The sequence below is a fragment of the Macaca thibetana genome, chromosome 3 (genome assembly GCF_024542745.1).
Source record: "Macaca thibetana thibetana isolate TM-01 chromosome 3, ASM2454274v1, whole genome shotgun sequence".
In the NCBI taxonomy this organism is placed as follows: Eukaryota; Metazoa; Chordata; class Mammalia; order Primates; family Cercopithecidae; genus Macaca; species Macaca thibetana.
Genome location: NC_065580.1, coordinates 9,079,864 through 9,102,008, shown reverse-complemented (window position 1 = coordinate 9,102,008; position 22,145 = coordinate 9,079,864). Strand labels below are relative to the sequence as shown.

The following is a 22,145-nucleotide window of genomic DNA, read 5'->3' as shown; positions in this document are numbered from 1 at the left end:
AATGCTATTAATTTCATTATATTTACATATTAACTATTTAATTCCATGCCACATTTTATTCTGCCAGGATCTCAGCTTCCTTCCCCTTTTCTGTTCCCGTCATGGTCACCACACTGATGCACTTTGGGGAAGAGAAGGTGGCAAGTGCCCTGCGTGCTTTTGTATGTGAGGCAGGACCTGACAAATAAGTGCCATGAAAAATACCTAGGGCCTGCTTAGGTATCTGTATTTTTGTGTTTCCTGTCAAATGTCTTTAATGTATAAATGTAGCATCTTCTCAGTAAAAACACAAATGCTTTTGGAGGACAGGGGGAGGAAGCGGATACTGGAATTGGCATGCTGTTTCTAAAGCCCTCTGGGAAAAACAAACATGTAAGAAATAGCCAAGATATTCCTGGAAAAGCAGAGCATTGAGAGGGACACTGGCACTCCCAGCTAATAAAAAGTCTAAGATAAAGATACCATCTGCAAGGCTACAGAAATGCAAGCAGTGGGGCTGGCACGTGAACATATAGATGACTCAAGGGGAGAAAATAAGAGTCCAGAAATAATTTTACAATCAGGAATTAAGAATATGATAAACAGCCAGACACAGTATCTGACACCTGTTGGCCAAGGCAGGTGGATCCCTTGAGCCCAGGAGTTCGAGACCAGGCTGGGCGTCATAGTGAAACCCTGTCTCCACTCAAAATACAAAAATTAGCTGGGTGTGTGTAGAGGTGTGAGCCTGTAGTCCCAGCTACTCAGGAAGGCGAAGTAGGGGAAATACTTGAGCCCAGGAGGTTGAGGCTACAGTGGGCAGAGATTGTGCTCCTGCATTCTGGCCTGGGCAACAGAGCGAGACTGACTGGAAGAAAAAAAAATGAATATGATAAACATAGCAAACCAAATACATAAGGAAGAGATGAGTAGGGCAATTAACAGTGTCCAGAGTCCCAGCAGCAAAACAAATACAAAATGGAAGGAAACTATAAATGTACTAGAAAAAAACATTGGAGAATTTTTAAAATTATCATGTAATAGGGAAGGTCTATCTCAGGGGAAGAAAGAAAGAAATCCAGAGGCTATGAAGATAAAACTTTATACATTTAACTAAATTAAAATTTAAATTTTCTTCAAGGCAAAAACCACACAAGTAGATAAATGAGCAAATGACACAAAAGAATTCACAGAAGAAGACATACAAAAAACTTTTGAGCATGAAGAGATGTTAAACATAATTTAGTAAAGGAAAGCAAATTAAAACAGCAACGTAACCTCCTTATTACCTTATTAACCTTTTTATTACAGAGAGTGAGACTGTGATAACAGACTGGAGGTCTGTGCTGGCCACTGCAGTGCATCTCCCCATGCTCTTGATGCTCCCATACATGCCAGGCGCCTTCCAGCTGCCAGCACTGGCTTCCTTCCTGGGCAGCAGGCTGGATGTACCATCAGGAGTTGGTATATAAACTGGCTCCCAGAGCTGCCTGTAGTGTCGCTGGCTTACACATGTTCTGAATGGCCTACTGGGCCCAGAAAAGATGAAATGTGAGGAGCACACTAATCACAAAATGACCTGAGCCAAGTCGAGCCAATCCTAGGCTAGACTGGCCAAACCCCATGATATGGTTTGGCTGTGGCCCTACCCAAATCTCAACTTCAATTGTATCTCCCAGAATTCCCCTGTGTTGTGGGAGGGACCAAGGGGAGGTAATTGAATCATGGGGACCAGTCTTTCCCATGCTATTCATGTGATAGTGAATGAGTCTCGAGAGATCTGATAGGTTTATCAGGGGTTTCTGCTTTTGCTTCTTCATTTTTCTCTTGCTGCTGCCATGTAAGAAGTGCCTTTTGCCTCCTGCCGTGATTCTGAGGCCTCCTCAACCTTGTGGAACTGTAAGTCCAGTTAAATCTCTTTTTTCCCTCAGTTTTAGATGTGTCTTTATCACCACTGTGAAAACAGACTACTACAGCCCAGCTGAAGCAGAGACACACTAGCCAAAATTAAATACCTGTTGTTATAAGTCAGTTTTGGGGTGTTTTGTTATGCAGCATTATTGCAACACATCTGACTGATACAGTGCTGTTACATATAGATCTAGTTCATTAGTGATATACACTTTCTTTTTCTACCCCCCATTAATGACCCCTGTGTTACTTCCAGATTAACAAATAGTAAGCATCTTTTACATGTCTTTGTGCACATTTGCTGGAATTTCTCTAGGACATATATTTAGGAGTCAAAGAGCTTTTAACATTACAAGAGATTGCCAAATTTCTCTCCAAAATGATTGTTTCAGTTTACACTCAACCAACCTTGTGTGAGTTTCTGGACTTCATTTGCTATTCATCTTCTTAAATGTTTTCAGTCAGATGATGTGTGTGAAATGGTAGTTTGTTTTATTTTATTTTATTTTTATTTTATTTTATTTTATTTATTTATTTTGAGCCAGAGTCTTGCTCTGTCGCCAGGCTGGAGTGCAGTGGCACAATCTCAGCTCACTGCAACCTCCACCTCCTGGGTTCAAGCAATTCTTCTGCCTCAGCCTCCTGAGTAGCTGGGACTACAGGTGTGCACCACCATGCCCAGCTAATTTTTTTTTTTGTATTTTTAGTAGAGATGGGGTTTCACCATGTTGGTCAGGATGGTCTCTATCTCCCAACCTCGTGATCCGCCCACCTCAGCCTCCCAAAGTGTTGGGATTACAGGCATGAGCCACAGCGCCTGGCTGGTAGTTTAACTAGCATTTCCCTAATGGCTGCTAAGCTTGACTCCACCTGTTTATTGGACATTTCGGTTTCCACTTCTCTAATTTGCCTACTCAAATCATTAGCTTGCTTTTCTATTACTTTTTTTTTGGTCTTTTCCCTATTGATTTATAGAAGTTCTTTATATATTTTTGGCTACAAATTCCCCTACTCCTAGTGAATCTAGTGCCAGGAAAAGGGAAGGAAGGAGAAGGTGGGGGGAGAGGGCAAAATCAGACAGCCTCATTTCTCTTTCTGCTCTTCAAAACCATTGTTAAAAAAAAATGGAAAGCAAACCACAAACTGGAAGAAACTATTTGTAATGCATGTATCTTTCAAAAGACTTGTATCTTGAATATATGAAGAACTCATACTTCAACAATATGACAAGCCCAAGTTTTAAAAGTGGGCAAATCTGAACCCTTACTTCAAAAGAAGAACTGCAACCCTACCTTAGATCATGCACAGAAATAAAGTTCACGAAGGTCAGAGACCTAACCCCAAAGAGCAATATGTCAAAGTGTTTAAATCATAAGAGAATGACTTCCTGACATCAGAAAAGGGAATAATTTTCTAAATAAGGCAGGGAAAAGATTGTTGTGGTACATATTTATGAAAGATTGCCATCCAGATTATATAAACAACACTGACAAATTAATCTGAAAAATACAATTGAAACATTGGCATGTATATTCCCAGCAACTCACAAGGAGGGAAACTTGAGTGGCCAATCAGTAGGTGAAAAACATACTTAGCCCCATTAGTAATTAGAGAAATGCACATTAAAGTCACAATGAGACATCATTTCACACTCATCAGATGGGCAAGTTATGTCTGCTAGCACAAAAGGCTGGGGAGGATGGGGGAAATGTAAGTAGGGGTGCAAATGGAGTCAACCAGTTTGGAAAAACAATTTAGCAATACCTCGCCAAGATGAACACCTCAGACCCAAAGACAAGCAGCTTCACTTCTAGGTTTCTATCCTAGAAAATTTCTTGTACATATGTGTGATAAGACATAGACAATGATATTTGTGTAGCAAAAAAAAAAAAAAAGAAAAAGAAAAAGAAAAAAGAAAACAATTGAATGGATCCTTCATAGGGAGATGGATAACAAACTGGTTTATTCATACAAGGGAGTATTATACTATAAGATGATTAAAATGATTAACTGGAACTACATATGTCAACATAGGAAAAACTAAAAGTATAATGCTTAGCTTTTTTAAAAAGCAGTTATAAAATGATATATAGATTGTTTCATATATGTGTATTTCTAACCCTTATTACTGTCACTGGAGAGTCAAACTCTGTAAAACATTTGAAAAGATTTAGTCTGAGTCAAGTATGAGTGACCATGGCCCATGACACAGCCATCAGGAGACCCTAAGATCATGTGGGTGGGGCACAGCCTAGTTTTATACATTTTAGGGAGACGTGAAATATCAATCAAATACATGTAAGATGTACATTGATTTGGTTCATGTCAGGCCTCTGAGCCGAAGCTCACCCATTGTAACTTCTGTGACCTGCACATATACATCCAGATGGCCTGGAGGAGCCAAGAAGTCCGGGGCAGCCAAAAAAACGCAAAAGAAGTAAAACAGCCAGTTCCTGCCTTAACTGATTAACCAACATTACAACATTCCACCACTGTGACTTGTCCCTGCCCTACCTTAACTGATCAACCGACCTTGTGAAATTCTTCTGGACAATAAGTCTTATAATCTCCCCACCATGTACCTTGCACCCCCCTCCTCTGCTAACAATAAATAACCACCTTTTACTGTAATTTTCCATTACCTACCCAACTCCTATAAAGCAACCCCTTCCCCATCTCGCTTCGCTGACTCCTTTTTCAGACTCAGTCTGCCTGCACCCAGGTGATCAAAAAGCTTTATTGCTCACACAAAGCCTGTTAGGTGGTCTCTTCACATGGAGGCACTTGACATTTGGTGCCATGACTCAATCGGGGGCATCAATCCCCTGTCCTCCCGCTTTTTGCTCCATGAGAAAATCCACTTACAACCTTGGGTCCTCAGACCATCCCAGACAAAACACCTCACCAATTTTAAACCGGGTAAGTGGCCTCTTTTTATTCTCTTCTCCAACCTCTCTCGCTATCCCTCAACCTCTTTCTCCTTTCAATTTCCACGTTACCCTTCAATCTCTCCCTTCCCTTCATTTCCTTTCCCTTTCTGGTAGAGACAGAGAAGACACGTTTTATCTGTGGACCCCAAACTCCAGTGCCAGTCACGGACTCAGGAAGACAGTCTTCCCTTGGTGTCTAATCATTGCGGATTATTCACCTGCATTCCAGAGGTGTTTAATCACTGTGGGGACACATGCCTTGATCCTCCATCTTGGTGGCAAGTACCACCTCCCCTGGGTGACAAGTACCATTCCCCCTCTCTCTGTGTCTCTACCCCCTCTTTTCTCTAAACTTACCTTTTTACTATGGACAACCTTCCAGCCTCCATTCCTCCTTCTTTCCCCTTAGCCTCTGTTCTTAAAAACTTAAAACCTCTTAACCTCTCACCTGACCTAAAACCTAAGAGTCTTATTTTCTTCTGCAACTCTGCTTGGCCCCAATACAAACTCGACAATGGTTCCAATGGCCAGAAAATGGCACTTTCGATTTCTCTATCCTACAAGACCTGGATAAATTTTGTCAAAAAATGGGCAAATGGTCTGAGGTGCCTTACATCCAGGCATTTTTTACACTTCGTTCCCTCCCTAGCCTCTGCTCCCAATGCGACTCATCCCAACTCTTTCTTCTTTCTCTCCTGTCCGTTTCTTCAGTCTCTATCACAACCTCAGAGTCCTCTGAATCCTCCTTTTCTGCAGACCCCTCTGACCTCTCTCCCCCTCCCCAGGCCACTCCTCGACAGGCTGAATCAAGTCCCAATTCTTCCTCAGCCTCTGCTCCCACACCTTATAATTATTCTATCACCTCCCCTCCTCACACTCAGTCTGGCTTACAGTTTCATTCCACGACTAGCTCTCTCCCACCTGCCCAACAGTTTCCTCTTAGAGAGGTGGCTGGAGCTGAGGGCATAGTAAGGGTTCGTGTACCTTTTTCTCTATCAGACCCTTCCCACATCAGTCAGCATCTGGGCTCTTTCTCATCAGACCCCGCTAAATATATATAGGAATTCCCATATTTGACTCAGTCCTGCAGTTTAACCTGGAATGACTTAAATGTCATCCTGATCTCTCCCCTCTCCCCAGATGAGCGGGAAAGAGTTTATGCCCTAGCCCAATCTCATGCTGACACCTGCTGGCATCATGTGCCAGATATCCAAGAAGGCATCAGGGCAGTTCCCCGAGATGATCCCCGATGGGAATACCAGACAGGCTCCCCAGGTATAGCTAGGCGAGATTACATGGTCTCTTGCCTAGTTGAAGGGCTAAAAAAGGCAGCATACAAAGCTGTTAGTGATGGCAAGCTTAAAGAAGCCACCCAAGGTAAAGACAAAAACCCAGCCCAGTTCTTGACCCGCTTGGTGGCTACCCTTGTACCCTCAGATGCTTTACAGCCCTAGACCCTGAAGGGCCAGAAGGCCGTCTTATTCTCAATATGCATTTTATCACCCAGTCAGCTCCTGACATTAGAAAAAGGCTTCAAAAATTGGAATCTGGCCCTCAAACCCCACAACAGGAATTAATCAACTTTGTCTTCAAGGTGTTCAACAATAAAGAGGCAGCCAAGCGGCAATGTATTTCAGAGCTGCAACTGCTTGCCTCTGCTGTAAGAGAAACCCCAGCCATGCCTTCAGCACATAAAAACTTCAGAACAACCAAACGACAGCCTCCAGCTACTCCTTTAAGCCTTCCTCATGGACCTTGCTTCAAGTGTCGCAAAACTGGCCACTGGGCCAAGAAATGTCTGCAGCCCAGAATTCCTCCGAAGCTGTGTCCCACCTGTGCGGGATCCCACTGGAAATCGTACTGTCCAACTCATATCACAGCCACTTCTAGGGCTGTGGATCAAAGCTCTCTGGATCAAAGCTCTCTGGCTGACTCCTTCCCAGATCTCGGCTTAGCGGCTGAAGACTGATGCTGCCCGATTGCCTCAGAAAGCCCCCTGGACCATCACAGATGCCGAGCTTCAGGTAACTTTGACAATGGAGGGTAAGTCCGTCCCCTTTTTAATAGATACAGGGGTTACCCACTCCACATTACCTTCTTTTCAAGGGCCTGTTTCCCTTGCCCCCATAACTGTTATGGGTATTGACGGCCAACCTTCTAAACTCTTAAAACTCCCCCACTCTGGTGCCAACTTAGACAACATTCTTTTATGCACTCTTTTTTAGTTAGCCCCACCTGCCCAGTTCCCTTATTAGGCCAAGACATTTTAACTAAATTATCTGCTTCCCTGACTATTCCTGGGCTACAGCCACACCTCATTGCTGTCCTTTTGCCCAATTCAAGGCATCTTTTACATCCTCCCTTTGTGTCTCCCCACCTTAATCCACAAGTATGGGACACCTCTACTCCTTCTCTGGCAACCAACCATGCACCCCTTACCATTCCATTAAAACCTAATCACCCTAACCCTGCTCAACACCAGTATCCCATCCCACAGCAAGATTTAAAGGGATGAAGCCTATTATTACTTGCCTGTTACAGCATGGCCTTTTACAGCCTACAGACTCTCCTTACAACTCCCCTATCCTACCCGTTCAGAAGCTGGCTAATTCAAGACCTTTGCCTTTAAAGCCTACAAATTCTCCTTACAACTCCTGTATCCTACCCATCCAGAAACCGAACAAGTCCTACCAGCTAGTCCAAGACCTTTGCCTCATAAATCAAATTGTCCTTCCCATCCATCCTGTTGTGCCAAACCCCTATACTCTCCTCTCTTCAATACCCACTTCCACAACTTACTATTCTGTTATCGACCTCAAAGATGCCTTCTTTACCATCCCCTTGCATCCCTCCTCCCAACTTCTTTTCGCCTTTACTTGAACTGACCCTGACACCCACCAGTCCCAGCAACTCACCTGGACTGTCCTATCCCAAGGTTTCAAGGACAGCCCACACTACTTTGGTCAGGCCCTCTCTCATGACTTCCTTTCTTTCCGCCTGTCTGCCTCCCACCTTATTCAATATGTTGATGACTTTCTTCTTTGCAGCCCCTCTTACCAATCTTCCCAGCAGAACACTATCCTACTTCTTCAACATCTCTACTCAAAAGGGTACCGAGTATCCCCTTCTAAGGCTCAAATTTCTTCCCCTAGTGTTACATATCTCAGCATAATCCTCCATCAACATACACATGCTCTTCCTGCAGACCGTATTCAGTTAATCTCCCAGACCCCTATCCTGACCACCAAACAACAACTCCTTTCCTTCTTAGGCATTGTTGGATACTTCCAACTCTGGGTACCAGGCTTTGCCATTCTAACCAAACCGCTTAACTGATCCCATAGACCCTAAGTCCTTTCCCCATTCTTCTTTTCATTCTCTCAAAAAGGCCCTAGAAACAGCTCCCACACTGGCACTCCCTGACTCATCTCAACCTTTTTCCTTACACACAGCTGAAATACAAGGCTGTGCTGCTGGAGTTCTCACACAGGAGCCAGGCCCACGACCTATAGCCTTTCTATCCAAACAACTTGACCTCACAGTTCTCGGCTGGCCCTCATGTCCACATGTGGTGGCAGCCACTGCTTTAATACTTCTAGAGGCCCTCAAAATCACAAGCTATGCTCCACTTACCCTCTACAGTTCTCACAACCTTCAAGCATTAATATCCTCCTCACACCTTTCACACTTACTGTCTGCCCCTCGACTCCTCCAGCTCTATTCACTCTTTATTGAAACCCCAACAGCAACTATTGCCCATGGGCCTGATTTCAACCCAGCTTCTCACTTAGCACCCAGCACAAGTCCTGAGCCACATGACTGTATCTCCCTAATATACATAGCATCTTCCCCCTTTCCTCATATTTCTATTTTTCCAATCCCAAACCCAGACCACACTTGGTTTATTGATGGCAGTTCCTCTAAACCCAGCCAAATCTCACCAGTTAAAGCTGGTTATGCTGTCATGTCCCATACCTCTATTATCAAGGCCGCTGCACTTCCTCCCTCCACTATTTCCCAACAAGCTGAACTGATTGCTTTAACCTATGCACTCTCTTTCACCAAAGGAATGAACATTAACATTCACACTGACTCCAAATATGCTTTCCACATCCTCCATAACCATGCTGCCTGTTGGACCAAAAGAGGTTTTCTCACCACACAAGGCTCTTCCATTATCAATGCCTCTCTAATAAAGGCCCTCCTTAAGGCTGCTCTCTTGCCAGCCAAGGCTGGGGTCATTCACTGTAAAGGACACCAGAAACCAACTGATCTTATTGCTAAAGAAAATGCTTATGCCAACAAAACAGCCAAGGAAATAACCAATGCCTCCATACCTGCTAATATTCCAGCCCCCACTCCAGAACGCCAGTATTTTTCTTTCTCCTTTATCACTCTCACCTACTCTTCTTCTAAAAACCTGCTCTACCAGTCTTTTCCAACTCAGGGCAAGTGGTTCTTAGATCATGGAAAATTCATTCTTCCATAGCTTAATCCAGGAGACAAAGATTATTTTACTTATCATCTCTCCTGCATAGGCTCTGCAATAAAAGCTATTGAACTTCTCCATTCAGACCGCTGCTCATACCTATGGGAAAAGGGTAATATAATAGATCATTGGCTTAACAACAGGGAATCCCACTCATATGACAGAAAATGCGGACAAAAAGCTTTGGTACGTAAAACATTATTCCTTCCCTGGCCTAAAAACTCATCGCCACCTACATTAAAGCTAATATGCCTGATAACTGTTTTTAGAGAACTTATTTTATTAGGGCAATTCCAAGCTCAAAAATGTGCTAACTGGCACCTTGTTAGCTACATAGAAACGCACCCTAGAGCCGAAACTTACTGGACTAACTCATTATAAAATTTTCTTTAAGGTGTCCACGCAGTCCCTGGTCATGCTTGAAGCAGTCCTGAGAAACATCACCCCTACCCCAATAATCCCCAGAAAAAATGGTATTTTCTTTATCTTTTCTTATAACTTTATATTTTATACATAAAAAGACAGGAATGTCAGGCCTCTGAGCCAAAGCTCAGCCATTGTAACCCCTGTGACCTGCACATATATGTCCAGATGGCCTGCAGGAGCTAAGTCTGGAGTAGCTGAAAAACCACAAAAGAAGTGAAACAGCCAGCTCCTGCCTTAACAGATTGACCAAACTTAAGACATTCCACCATTATGACTTGTTCTGGCCCTGCCCCAATTGATCAATTGACCTTGTGACATTCTTCTGGATGATGAATCTTATGATCCCCCGACCAGGCACCTTGTAACCCCCTCCTCTGCTAACAATAGAAAACTACCTTTAACTGTAACTTTCCACTGCCTACCCAAGTCCTATAAATCTGCCTCTCTCCTACCTCCCTTCACTGACTCTCTTTTCAGACTCAGCCCACTTGCACCCAAGTGAATAAACAGCCTTGCTGCTCACACAAAGCCTGTTTAGGTGGTCTTCTTTACGGACACATGTGACAGTTCAGAAAGGTGGGACAACTTGAAATGGGTTGGGCTGGGTGGGGTGGGTAAGGGTGTTCCAGGTCATAGTTAGATTTTAAAGTTTCTCGTTGGCAATCGGTTGAAAGGGTCAAGTTATTATCCAAAGACCTGGAATCAATAGAGAGAAATGTCTGGGTTATGATAAGGGATTGTGGAGACCAAGGTTTTATCATGCAGATGAAGCCTCCAGGTAGCAGGCTTCACAGAATAGATTGTAAATGTTTCTTATCAGACTTAAGGTCTATGTTGATGTTAATTCCTATTAGCTCTTCCTGAAATCCAAAAGGGAGGTGGATACAGTGAGGCATATCCAACCCTCCCTTCCCATCATGGCCTGAACCAGTGTTTCAGGTTAACTTTGGAATGCCCTGGCCAAGAGGAGGTGTGCATTCAGATGGTTCAAGGGCCTTAGAATTTTATTTTTGGTTTACATTATCTAGAAAGAGAGAGAGAGAGTGAGTGTGTGTGTGTGTTGTTATGGATACACACATACTGGATTATTTGACAGACACTGGAAGGGCTCACTGAGCCTTCTTGGCAGCTCCCTGGGGACCTGCCTGGAGCCTAGAAAGCTAAAAACAACATTTCCCAGAAATCTTTGGAGCCAGTTTTTGCAAGGCACTTGGGGATTATGAAGAAGATGCACCTGGGTAAGTATTAGTGGCAGAAATGAGCAACTCGAGGCAGAGGCCATGGACAGGATGGAGCTCTTCTGGCAAGCACAGTACTGGAGCCATATGGCCCCCCCAGGGCGAGTGAGGTTCTGCATGTAGTCTAGTCCCCAGGTCACTCATGCTAAGCTGTGGTGGTAGGGGTGGTGGCAGCTTGCTCATGTGGCACTGTGGCTGTATGCATGCCTCCTAGGGTAAGTGGCAGCAGTGTTAGCTCCGTCACTGTGGCAGGAGCCAAAGGTATCTGGGGTCAGTGACTTTATGTGACCAGTTTTATGGAATAGTTGTCAGCCTTGTTCCTGGATTTAACCTAGAAGCTCTTCCTCTAGCCCTGCCAAGGATTCTTGAACTATTAATACACCTTAGAAAATGCATTTTTTCTTAAACTATTAATAGGTAGAGTTATGTCTATTGTTTGCACCAAAGAACCCTGGCTTATAGAAGAGAGTGATCAGCCTCTACCTCAGGGTACTGATTGGCTCAGAAGAAGGAAATAGGGAAAGAAAATAGGGTGGGGGCGATGGAGCTTTGGGTATGTCACAATTTTTTCTTTGAAAAAGACAGGGAGATGTCTGAAGCAAATGTGGCAAACATATAGTTACTCTTTGAGGTGTTTTTTGTGGGCATCTGAAAGAGTATTTTTTGTGCTTTTCTAGATGTTTAAAATGTTTTATTATTTAAAAACAATGTTTAAGGCTGGGCTTGGTGGCTCATGCCTGTAATCCCAGCACTTGGGAAGGCTAAGGTGGGTGGATCCCTTGAGCCCAAGACCAGCCTGAGCAACATGGCAAAATCCCATCTCTACAAAAAAAACCACAAAAGTTAGTTGGGCACAGTGGCGCACACCTATAGTCCCAGCTACTCGCAAGGCTGAGGCGAGCAGCTCGCTCGAACCCAGGAGGTCGAGGCTGCAGTGAACTGTGATCACACCACTGCACTCCAGCCAGGGTGACAAAGCAAGACCTTGTTTCAACAGATAATATTATTATTATTAAAAATAATATTTATTAGTTATTATTATATATATTTATTATTATTTTTAAAATACATACAAGTGATGAAGTAGGCAAAGATTTCTCTAAAAGGACACAAAAAGCAATGACTATAAAAGACTGACAAACTGAACTTCATTAAAACCAAAATTCATTAAAATTGAACGTCATCATGATAAACTTCTGTCCTGCTAACACACGATGAAGGCGGAAACGGCAAGCTACAGCTGGGGAGGATCTTTACAATCCATACACCTGGCAGAGGATATGCAGCCGAAGATGCTAGCAACGCCTACAAATCAGTCAGGAAAGGACAACCCAATACTGAACAGCACTTCCAAAGTGGATATGCACATAGCCAAAAAATACAGAAAAGATGCTCAGGATGGAAGGAGTAAAAAATTATAAGGAAAATATGTTGTACGTTTTATATACTAATTCGTTATTAGCATTCAACATATTTTACTGCAGTTTTTGATTAGGAAGGACATTCCTATGAAATAAAATTCAAAAGGTACAAATTAGCTCACAGTAAAAATGCCCTCTTTGCCCCTCAACAACAGTTCCCCTCCCTGGGTCATTGTTACAAGTTCTTGTATGTCTTTTCCAGAGAGACTCTAGCATGTAGAAGTAAACATATACATGCTTATGTATATTCATACATGCATGTATTCTCCCCTTTTTAAAACACAGACACAAACACTCCCAAGACTATACTCTTTTTTTTTTTTCCACTTAACGATGTATCCTGAAAAGTCAGTCCATATCAGTACACAGTTTCCTTATTTTTAAAAATGAATGCATAGGCCGGGCGTGGTGGTTCATGCCTGTAATCCCAGCACTTTGGGAGGCCGAGGTGGGTGGATCACCTGAGGTCAGGAGTTCGAGACCAGCCTGACCAACATGGAGAAACCCTGTCTCTACTAAAAATACAAAATTAGCTGGGCGTGGTGGCACATACCTGTAATCTCAGCTACTCAGGAGGCTGAGGCAGGAGAATCCCTTGAACCTAGGAGGTGGAGGTTGCAGTGAGCTGAGATCACACCATTGCACTTCAGCCTGGGCAACAAGAGTGAAACTCTGTCTCAAAAAGTAAACAACAAAAATAAATGCCTAATATTCCATCATGTGGATGTACCATGCTTGCTTTATGCAATACACTGGGCCTGTTTTTAGACTTTTTATTCCATTCCATTAATCTGGCTGTCAATACATTGCACAAATACACAGTGTTTCGACTGTAGTAGCTTTAAATATATGTTGATATGTGTCAGGGCTTGTTCCTACCAACCCCCGGCCATCGCTATTCTTTATCTGAATTTTTCTAGCTATTCTTGTTTATTTTTCCATCTGAGCTCTAGAATCTGGTTCTTTTTTTTTTTTTTTTTTTTTTTTCCTTTTCTTGAGGCGGAGTCTCACTCTGTTGCCAGGCTGGAGTGCAGTGGCTCGATCTCAGCTCACTGCAACCTCCGTCTCCTGGGTTCAAGTGATTCTCCTGCCTCATCCTCCCGAGTACTGGGACTACAGGTGTGTGCCATCATGCCCAGCTAATTTTTGTATTTTTAGTAGAGAAGGGGTTTCACCATGTTGGCCAGGATGGTCTCTATCTCTTGACCTCGTGATCCACCCGCTTCCACCTCCCAAAGTGCTGGGATTACAGGCATAAGCCACCATGCCTGGCTGAGAATCTGGTTCTTAAAAGTTCCTGTTGGAATTTTTCCTGGGATTACGTAGCCTATTTTAGGGAGAACAGATATCTTTTAGATATTTAGTCCTCCTGCCCCTGAACGTGATACACTTTTCCATTTATTCAGGTCTTCTTTTTGTTGTCTTTAGTGATGCTTAAAAGTTTGGGTTTTTTCACATAGATTTTGTGCATTTTCTGCTAAGCTTTTTCCTTGATGCTTAATCTTTTTTATTGTTAGTAAACAGCTGGAGTCTTTCCTTCCTTCCTTCATTTATTTATTTAATGAATTTCCTTCTGTTGTGCAATGGCACGATCTCAGCTCACTGCAACCTCTGCCTTCTGGCAGTGATTCTCGTGTCTCAGCCTCCCAAGTAGCTAGGATTATAGGCGTGCACCATCATGCCTGGCTAAGTTTTTGTATTTTTAGTAGAGACAGGGTTTCTCCATGTTGGCCAGGCTGGTCTCAAACTTATGGGCTCAAGTGATCTGCCTGCCTTGGCAGCCTCCCGAAGTGCTGGGATTACAGGTGTAGGCCACTGCGTCTGGCCTTCCTTTACATTTTCTAACTGGTTGTTGTTTGCATAGATGATGGCTTTCAATTTCCATTTATCGATATTAAAGCCAGACACCTTACTGAATTATTTTATTAGCTCTAGTAATTTTTGTCAGTTAATTATCTTGTGTTTCTCATTTATGCAATCAAGTCACTTGAAATGAGGATAATTTTACCTCTTATCTTCCAGTTAATAAGCCTCTAATTTCTCTCTCTTAACTACTGGTGTAGACTAAAACCACCAGAACAATGTTAAATGATAACAGTAATAGTATATGTGATTCTCTTATTCTTGAATTCAACAGGAATACATTTCATGTTTTCCATGTAAGCATTATACTACCTTTCAGGTTGAGGTGGATATATTTGATCATGCTAAGAAACATCTATTTCTATTTCACTACAATCTAGTTATTATCCAGATGGATATTGAGTGTTGTTGAATCCATTTCAGTAGCTGAGGAAATGGATTATGACTTTTCTCTTTAAATCTATGACCACCAAGAATACATCTGCAGTTGAATGGGGTTGGGTTTATTGGCTCCTTGCAAGGAGGAAGAAAGTAAACCAAGAGGAACTACGGGGTGTCTCACAAGAGGGTGTTAAAAAGGACTTTCTATAGGACAGAGCTTGTTTTAGTAGATTTGGGGGAGGGTGCGAGAAAATGGGGATTTCCTCTCAATGGGATGATGTCGGGAAGTAGGGGCAATTCTATAATTGTGTATTTTTTAGTTAATTCTTATGGAGAAGACGTGAAGAATAGAGTGAGGCTAAAGCTATGATGGTGAAAAGCAGTAGTCATTTGTATCAGCCAGGATAGGGAGGTTTCCTGTGGTTTGGATAATGTTCTTGTTTTGTCTGTGCTCAGAGATCATTATGGAGTGGTCTTATCTCTGCCAAAAGACACGAGGGATTTCTGGGAGCACCACAAGCTAAGACAACCACATGGAACAGATTCTTTCCTGGCGCTTTCAGAGAGAGTACACCACCTTGATTTCAGACTTCTACCCTCCAGAGCCAAGAGACAATACCTTTCTGTTTTTTAGGCTATCCCGTTTGTGGTATTTTCTTACTGTAGTCCTGGAAAACTAATAAAGATGCCAACTTTAAAATGTACAGAGTTGCCAGGTGTGGTGGCTCATACCTGTAATCCCAGCACTTTGGGAGGCCGAGGCAGGCGGATCACAAGGTCAGGAGTTCAAGACCAGCCTGGCCAATATGGTGAAACCCCGTCTGTACGAAAAATACGAAAATTAGCCAGGCGTGGTGGCACGGAGCTGTAGTCCCAGCTACTCAGGAGGCTAAGGCAGAAGAATCGCTTGAACCCGGGGAGCCAAGATCGCACCACTGCACTCCAGCCTGGGTGACAGAATGAGACTCCATCTCAACAACAACAACAACAAAACAAACAAAAAAATGTACAGAGTTTTTCAAGATTCTTCTAGGGGGCCTGTGAGCCCAAAAGTTTGCTTTAGATCAGTGTTTTTCAAAAGCTTACATATATCGTGTGATTCTGATGCATTTCACTCCCTTAGGGGTTTATTTTAAAAGTCATTTTCTGGGCTCATTCCAGACCCACAGAATGGGTGTGGGCCCTGTATTCTGCATTTTCAAACAAGTTTCCGAGGTCCTTCTACATCCCAAACCACTGCTGAAGTAGGTAGATACCTGGGCTGTAGACAAAAATTTGGATTTAATCTTTACCTGGTCTATTACTGAGCAAGTAAGAGTTAAAGTATACACTCTACTGGGAAAATCCCCAGTTCCAAGTCGAGTGACTCTGACACGTATTCACTGCACAGCATTTGTAAAATTGGGGGTGTGGAACAGATTTTTTTTTTTTTTTTTTGAGACAGAGTCTTGCTCTGTTGCCCAGGCAGGATGGAGTCCAATGACGTGATCTCAGCTCACCACAAGCCCCGCCTCCTGGGTTCAAGTGATTCTCCTGCCTTGGCCTCCCCAATAGCTGGAATTACAGGCATGCGCCACCATGCCTAGCTAATTTTGTATTTTTAGTAGAAACGGGGTTTCTCCCTGTTTCTCAGTCTGGTCTCGAACTCCCGACCTCATGTGATTCACCTGCCTCGGCCTCCCAAAGTGCTGGGATTACAGGCATGAGCCACCACGCCTGGCCCAGAACAGACTTCTTAAGAGTCTGTCTAGCTCTGACATTCCACAAGGCTATGAAATGGTCCAGGAAGAGTTAGGGCAGGCTAGCAAATTCAGGTGCCTTTGCCTTTGGGAAGATGGAGGCAAAGCACTTTGTCCATCCAATTACTTTGTATTTATTTATTGTTTGTTTGTTCGCCCTGACTCCAGTCTTGACAATTACTCTACATTTTAAAACACTGTTGGGACTAACCCCACCAGCCTCTCCCCTGACCCGAGACAGTTAGCAGCTAATGTAGCTACTTCCCACTTTCTGTCACCCCTGCAAACGGGGCAAACAGGGATGCTGTATCTGGAAGCTCTAGAGGCAGGAGCCAGTCCTATTTATCCTTTTATAAAACACCTACCCAAACCAGATGATTTTAGGTCCTCCCTCCTGAAACTCGGCTTGGCTGCAGTGAAAAGTTTTGCACCTACAGGAAGATCAGCATTTCCTTCCATTCGTCCTCTCCCAATCCATCCCTGACTGGTCTTTTGCCCTCTTTTGAGTAAGAAACTCCTTGTTTTAGAGTGTTTCTGGATTAACGCTAGAAAGGGACCAGCTCTGAGCCCATAGTATGGATCCCATGTAACAGTACTCTTACCAGAAAAGGGGTTTCATCCCAGACCCCAAGGGCAGGTTCTTAGATCTTGCACAGGAAAGAATTTAGGGTGAGTCGCAGAGTACAGTAAAGTTAAAATGGTTTATTAGAAACTAATCTGTTAGAGTAGGGTGTCCTCAGGAAGCAAGAGGAGGAATGCCCTACCTCAAATGTAATGCTTCCTTGTGTAGGATATTAGAGCTAAGAATAGTGTATTTTATTATAAAGGCTTGTGATCGGCTTGTGACAGACTATTTGTATTGTTATTCTCTTGTGCAATTAATTTCAGCAAACATTTATGAGTGGACTATTATCTTTAGAGCAAAACATAGTTTAAATTAAGAATGCCTTTTTCCAGGCTGGGTGCCATGGCTCACGCCTGTAATCCCAGCACTTTGGGAGGCTGAGGCGGGTGGATCACTTGAGGTCAGCAGTTCGAGACCAGCCTGGCCAATATGGCAAAACCCCGTCTCTACTAAAAATATAAAAATTAGCCAGGTAAAGTGGTGCATACCTGTAATTCCAGCTACTTCGGAGGCTGAAGCAGGAGAATCACTTGAACCCGGGAGGCAGAGATCGCAGTGAGCCGAGATGGTGGCACCGCACTCCAGCCTGGGCAACAGAGTGAGACTCCAAAACAAAACAAGAATGCCTTTTTCCATTAACTTGTTTCCTCAACAATAAACATCTTGTGATCAAGAGTGCTAACTTCCTGGGAATGCAACCCAGCAGGTCTTGCCTTCCCCAGCAGGTCTTGCCTTCCCCAACCTTTATTTAGGATAGAGTCACTCTGGTTAGGACGCCTCTGACAATACAACCCAAATCATTGGTGGCTCATGAAAAGAACTCACTCCTTGGCTAAACTTGAGTCAGTCTCCTCTCAGTCCTCTTTTTGAATAGGCCCTGACCCTGGGCTGGCCCTTAGCTCACTTAGTTCAGTTTTAGCAAGAATCCTGCTGAGTCAGTTCAGCAAAAATCCCCTACCCTTGGTATCTGATCACCTTGGCTTGCATTCAGCAAAAAATCTCCCTAGCCTTTGTGTGTCCTCTCAGTAATTTTCCATCTGCTGACCTCCACCCTGTTGCTTAACTATAAATCTCCACCTGTCCTTGTATTTGATGTTAAGCCTGATCTTTTTGCCTCTACTGCATAGCCCCATTGCAGCTGTTCTTGAATAAAGTCTCTCACCTTAACAATTGTTTGAATAATTTTTCTTTTAGTCCCATTTCCTACTGTAACACACTATGTGAGTCTCAGTTTTCTCATCTGTATAACGGAGGAAACTAATACTTCCATCTCTAAGGCATACAGAAGATCAAGTGAGATTAAAAATAACTTGGGTATGGCTGGGCAGGGTGGCGTACACCTGTAATCCCAGCACTTTGGGAGGCCAAGGCGGGCAGATCACTTGAGGTCAGGAGTTCAAGACCACCCTGGCCAATATGGTGAAACCCCGTCTCTACTAAAGAATACAAAAATTAGCCAGGTGTGGTGGTTCGTGCCTGTAGTCTTAGCTACTTGGGAGGCTGAGGCAGGAGAATCGCTTGGACCCAGGAAGTGGAGGTTGCAGTGAGCTGAGATCACACCACTGTACTCCAGCCTGGGAAAGAGAGTGAGACCCCATCTCAAAAAAAATAAAAATAAAAACAAATTACTTGGATAAAGTGTAAAGATAAAAATCACTATTCTTGGGCAGGGGTCCCAGCTGTAGCCCAAGCTGGAGAACTAGACTGGCTTGGCGTTAATTTGCTTAGGACAGGAGGAGGGTCATCTGAAAGAGATGGGAAAAGCTAAGGTTGCGCCTGGGAAGACTAGGGAAGCCTGCCCCCAGGACAGCCCCTTGAATATGTGCAACTCAGGAGGTGGAAAGAAATTCAAGGTAGCCAGGGAGACAAAAGTTGTTCATTTGGTGCACATGTGGAACCAACATGGGACAAAGAGGCATTTTGCGCTCGCCCAGAGAACGTGACTTCTTTGGCTTCCGCACAATTTGTAGCCTGCAGGAGTGGCAGAGTACCCGAGTGGATGCAGGCCCACGTGTTCTCTGGGTTGGGTGTTTAGGACTTCTGGGAGTCATCAGGCAGCAGGTATTTGCCCCAGTGTCAGAGGTGTTTAAACCAAAATTACTCCATCTTGAATAAGGGCTGAGTAAAATGAGGCTGAGCCCAACTGGGCTGCATTCATAGGAGGTTAGGCATTCTAAGTCACAGGATGAGATAGAAGGTTGGCACAAGATACAGGTCATAAAGACCTTGCTGATAACACAGGTTGCAGTAAAGAAGCCCGCTAAACCCCACCAAAACCAAGGTGGCAATGGGAGGGACCTCTGGTGGTCCTCACTGCTCATTATGCGCTAATTATAACGCATTAGCTGCTAAAAGACACTCCTACCAGCACCATGACAGTTTACAGATGCCATGACACCATCGCGAAATACCCTATATGGTTTAAAAAGAGGAGGAACCCTCAGTTCCGGGAACTGCCCACCCCTTTCTCTGAAACTAATGAATAATCCAACCCTTGTTTAGCATATAATCAAGAAATAATCACAAAAATGGGTAACGAGTAGCCCTGGGGCTGCTCCGCCTATGAAGTAGCCATTCTTTTATTTCTTTGCTTTCTTAATAAATTTGCTTTCACTTTATGGGCTTGCCCTGAATTCTTTCTTGCATGAGATCCAAGAACCCTCTCTTAGGGCCTGGATCTCCGGACACCAGGAGACACCCTGGATGGGTTTCCTGAACCGACAGATGAGCCTTCCACGCGGGGAGACCTGGATTCTTATCGTCTTTGTGGCTCCTTCCGTCTGCACGTGCGGACGAAGCCCGGGTCGCACTCGGGTGGTCAGCCTGGCACGCACAGCGCCGGCGTGTAGGAGACCTTGGGTGCCACCGAGTCCAGGAGGAAATTTAGGCCGCCATCTGTCCGGAGACTGGCACATGTGACCACCCACCAACATGTATTGAATAAGGGCCTGGAGGTCCTTTCTCTAAGGCCGCACCGATAAACGGTTACCAACTGTCAACCTCACGGCCCCTTCGCTTCCGGCCGCACTGCCGCGCTTCCTACGCCTGCGCACTCAGGGGCCGCAGGCAGGAGGAACGTACCAACTGCGGGGCGGGGGGTGCGCGCGGAGACCCCCGCGAGCTGCGTTCCCGGAAGTAACCCCTGGTGCATCCCGGAATCCAGAGCGCCCACTACGGCCTTTGGCCAGGACCCTGGGTGGGTTCCAGGAGCTCAGGCCTGCGGCGCTTGGAGACGCACGTTGGCCAACCCGTCGGGTGGTGGGCAAGGGGCCCAGGGGTCAGGGGCCGGTAAGCGGCTGGCGGCGGGGCTGCGGCTCTTACCTGCCGAGGAGGTGCTGGCTCTGCGGTGCGGATTTGCGCCGCACTTCCCAGCTTGGCCAGTGGCTCTGCGGGCTGCTGGCTCCACCCCTCAGGTAAGCGGAGACTGGGCCGCAGAGGTTCAGGGGAGGGGGCGGCTGTCGGGACCGTGCCGGCGCCGGGGGCCACCTCCTTGGCCAGCCTTGCCCCAGCTCCCAAACACACTGGGCGAGGCCAGAATCTTCCGGAACAGCCAGCGCTTACCCATCGCTCCCTCTGTGCAGAGAACTGCCCTGAAATACTGTAATATTAACTCGTTTAACCCTAACAATCTCATGAGGCGGGTGCTGTTACTATTCCCATAGTGTAGACGAGGCTCTGACATGCTCTGACTCCATTGTTAAGCCCTAAGCTTCCAGAAAAAAGCAGAGTGCTGCCATGTCGTTTGAATCACATCTCACTTTGTGTCATTTTTTTTGCACAGTATGAAACCCAGTGATGCATGATGATTATTCAAAACATCCTGCCTAGGATTTTTTTTTTTTTTTTTTTTTTTTTTTTTTTTTTTTTTTTTTTTTGTGAGACGGAGTCTCGCTCTGTCGCCCAGGCTGGAGTGCAGTGGCGCGATCCCGGCTCACTGCAAGCTCCGCCTTCCGGGTTCACACCGTTCTCCTGCCTCAGCCTCCCAAGTAGCTGGGACTACAGGCGTCCGCCACCACGCCCGGCTAATTTTGTTTTTTTTTGTATTTTCAGTAGAGACGGGGTTTCACTGTGTTAGCCAGGATGGTCTGGATCTCCTGACGTCGTGATCCGCCCGCCTCGGCCTCCCAAAGTGCTGGGATTACAGGCGTGAGCCACCGCCGCCCGGCCGCTTAGGCTTTGTAGGTAGTCGAATTTGCATGTGGGACAAAACCCCAAAACACAGTGGTTTCCTCTCCTCTTTTCCTTTCACTCGTTCATCTCTTCCAATCCCTTTCTCTCACCACCTTTCAATCTTCTCACAGATGTTGTGGAGGAAGATGAGACTTGTGGGCCCAGCAGGTGCTTAAAATCCCCTGTCTGGTGGGAGTGGAGTAGACACTCCCTCCCCCACGCAGTGCTGGAGTTGAGAGCAGAGGGGCGGGAGGGCCTGGGCGGAGTGAGGAGTGAGAAAGGCCTGGCATAATCATGGAATGCCCAGGGTGGGGTTCTACTTCTCTTGCAGGCACAAGAGAAGTAGAAGAGTGGCCCCTTTCCTTCTGGGCACGCACTTGGGAAAAGGCTTGGTAAGACCAATGAGAAGAAAGTGTCTAATTTCTTGAACCAGTGTGCGGAGATGCTTCCCAGCCCCGGCTAAGCCAGATCACTCAGCCAGCCGCTGGCTGCCTTTACAGATGTACGGCTCCCCCTGAACAATCAACACGCCTGGCTCTCAGGCATAAGCTGCCTCACTTCCCTCCTGCACTGCACTCCAGGACTTGCCTGTCACCAGACCCGTCCTACTTCCTCTGTCAGGAAAAATAAGATTTCTTCCTGGTCTCTGAGGCCGATCCCTTCCACCCCCTGTGCCCTGGATCCCTTTCTCTAGGAAGCTTCTCTTCCCTGTATAGTTAGCCTCCCCGCTCTTCCCAGGGCATCTTCTGTCTGTTTAGGGACCCAGCCAAGCCTTTTCCCTCCCACCCCCACCTCCAGCATTCCTGGTTCCTGCTTCTCCCCTACTTCCTGCTGGACCGCCCACTGAAGGGACCTTTGACCCCATTGACCACTGCTTTTGGAAAGTCTTTTCTTGGTTTCCCTAACTTCACTTTACTTTGGTTTTTCTTTGTCTCTCTCCTCTGCCTCTCAGTCACCTTTGAGATCTGCTCAT

At 45.1% G+C, this 22,145-nt stretch overlaps 2 protein-coding genes and 1 long non-coding RNA gene across 5 annotated transcripts in view; 2 read left to right on the top strand and 1 right to left on the bottom strand.

Annotated features, from left to right (window-relative positions):
* The window catches only part of ZNF775 (zinc finger protein 775), a 153,796-nt gene that overhangs the window by 61,382 nt on the left and 70,269 nt on the right, over window positions 1-22,145 (top strand). The gene's annotated exons all lie outside the window — the stretch shown is intronic.
* Window positions 1,066-20,402, bottom strand: LOC126951650 (uncharacterized). Its single transcript, XR_007724567.1, has 4 exons — window positions 20,324-20,402; window positions 15,371-15,459; window positions 12,948-13,066; window positions 1,066-1,508 (listed from the first exon to the last, which is right to left on the bottom strand). It is a non-coding gene; the product is annotated as an uncharacterized LOC126951650 (long non-coding RNA).
* The window catches only part of LRRC61 (leucine rich repeat containing 61), a 15,256-nt gene continuing 13,297 nt past the window's right edge, over window positions 20,187-22,145 (top strand). The window contains exons 1-2 of one of the 3 annotated variants that reach the window (XM_050785922.1): window positions 20,340-20,415; window positions 21,504-21,564. The gene's annotated coding sequence lies outside the window, so the exon portion shown is untranslated. Of the gene's footprint in view, window positions 20,416-21,503; window positions 21,565-22,145 lie in introns of all 3 variants that reach the window. The other 2 variants (XM_050785920.1, XM_050785921.1) reach the window with 2 other exon arrangements.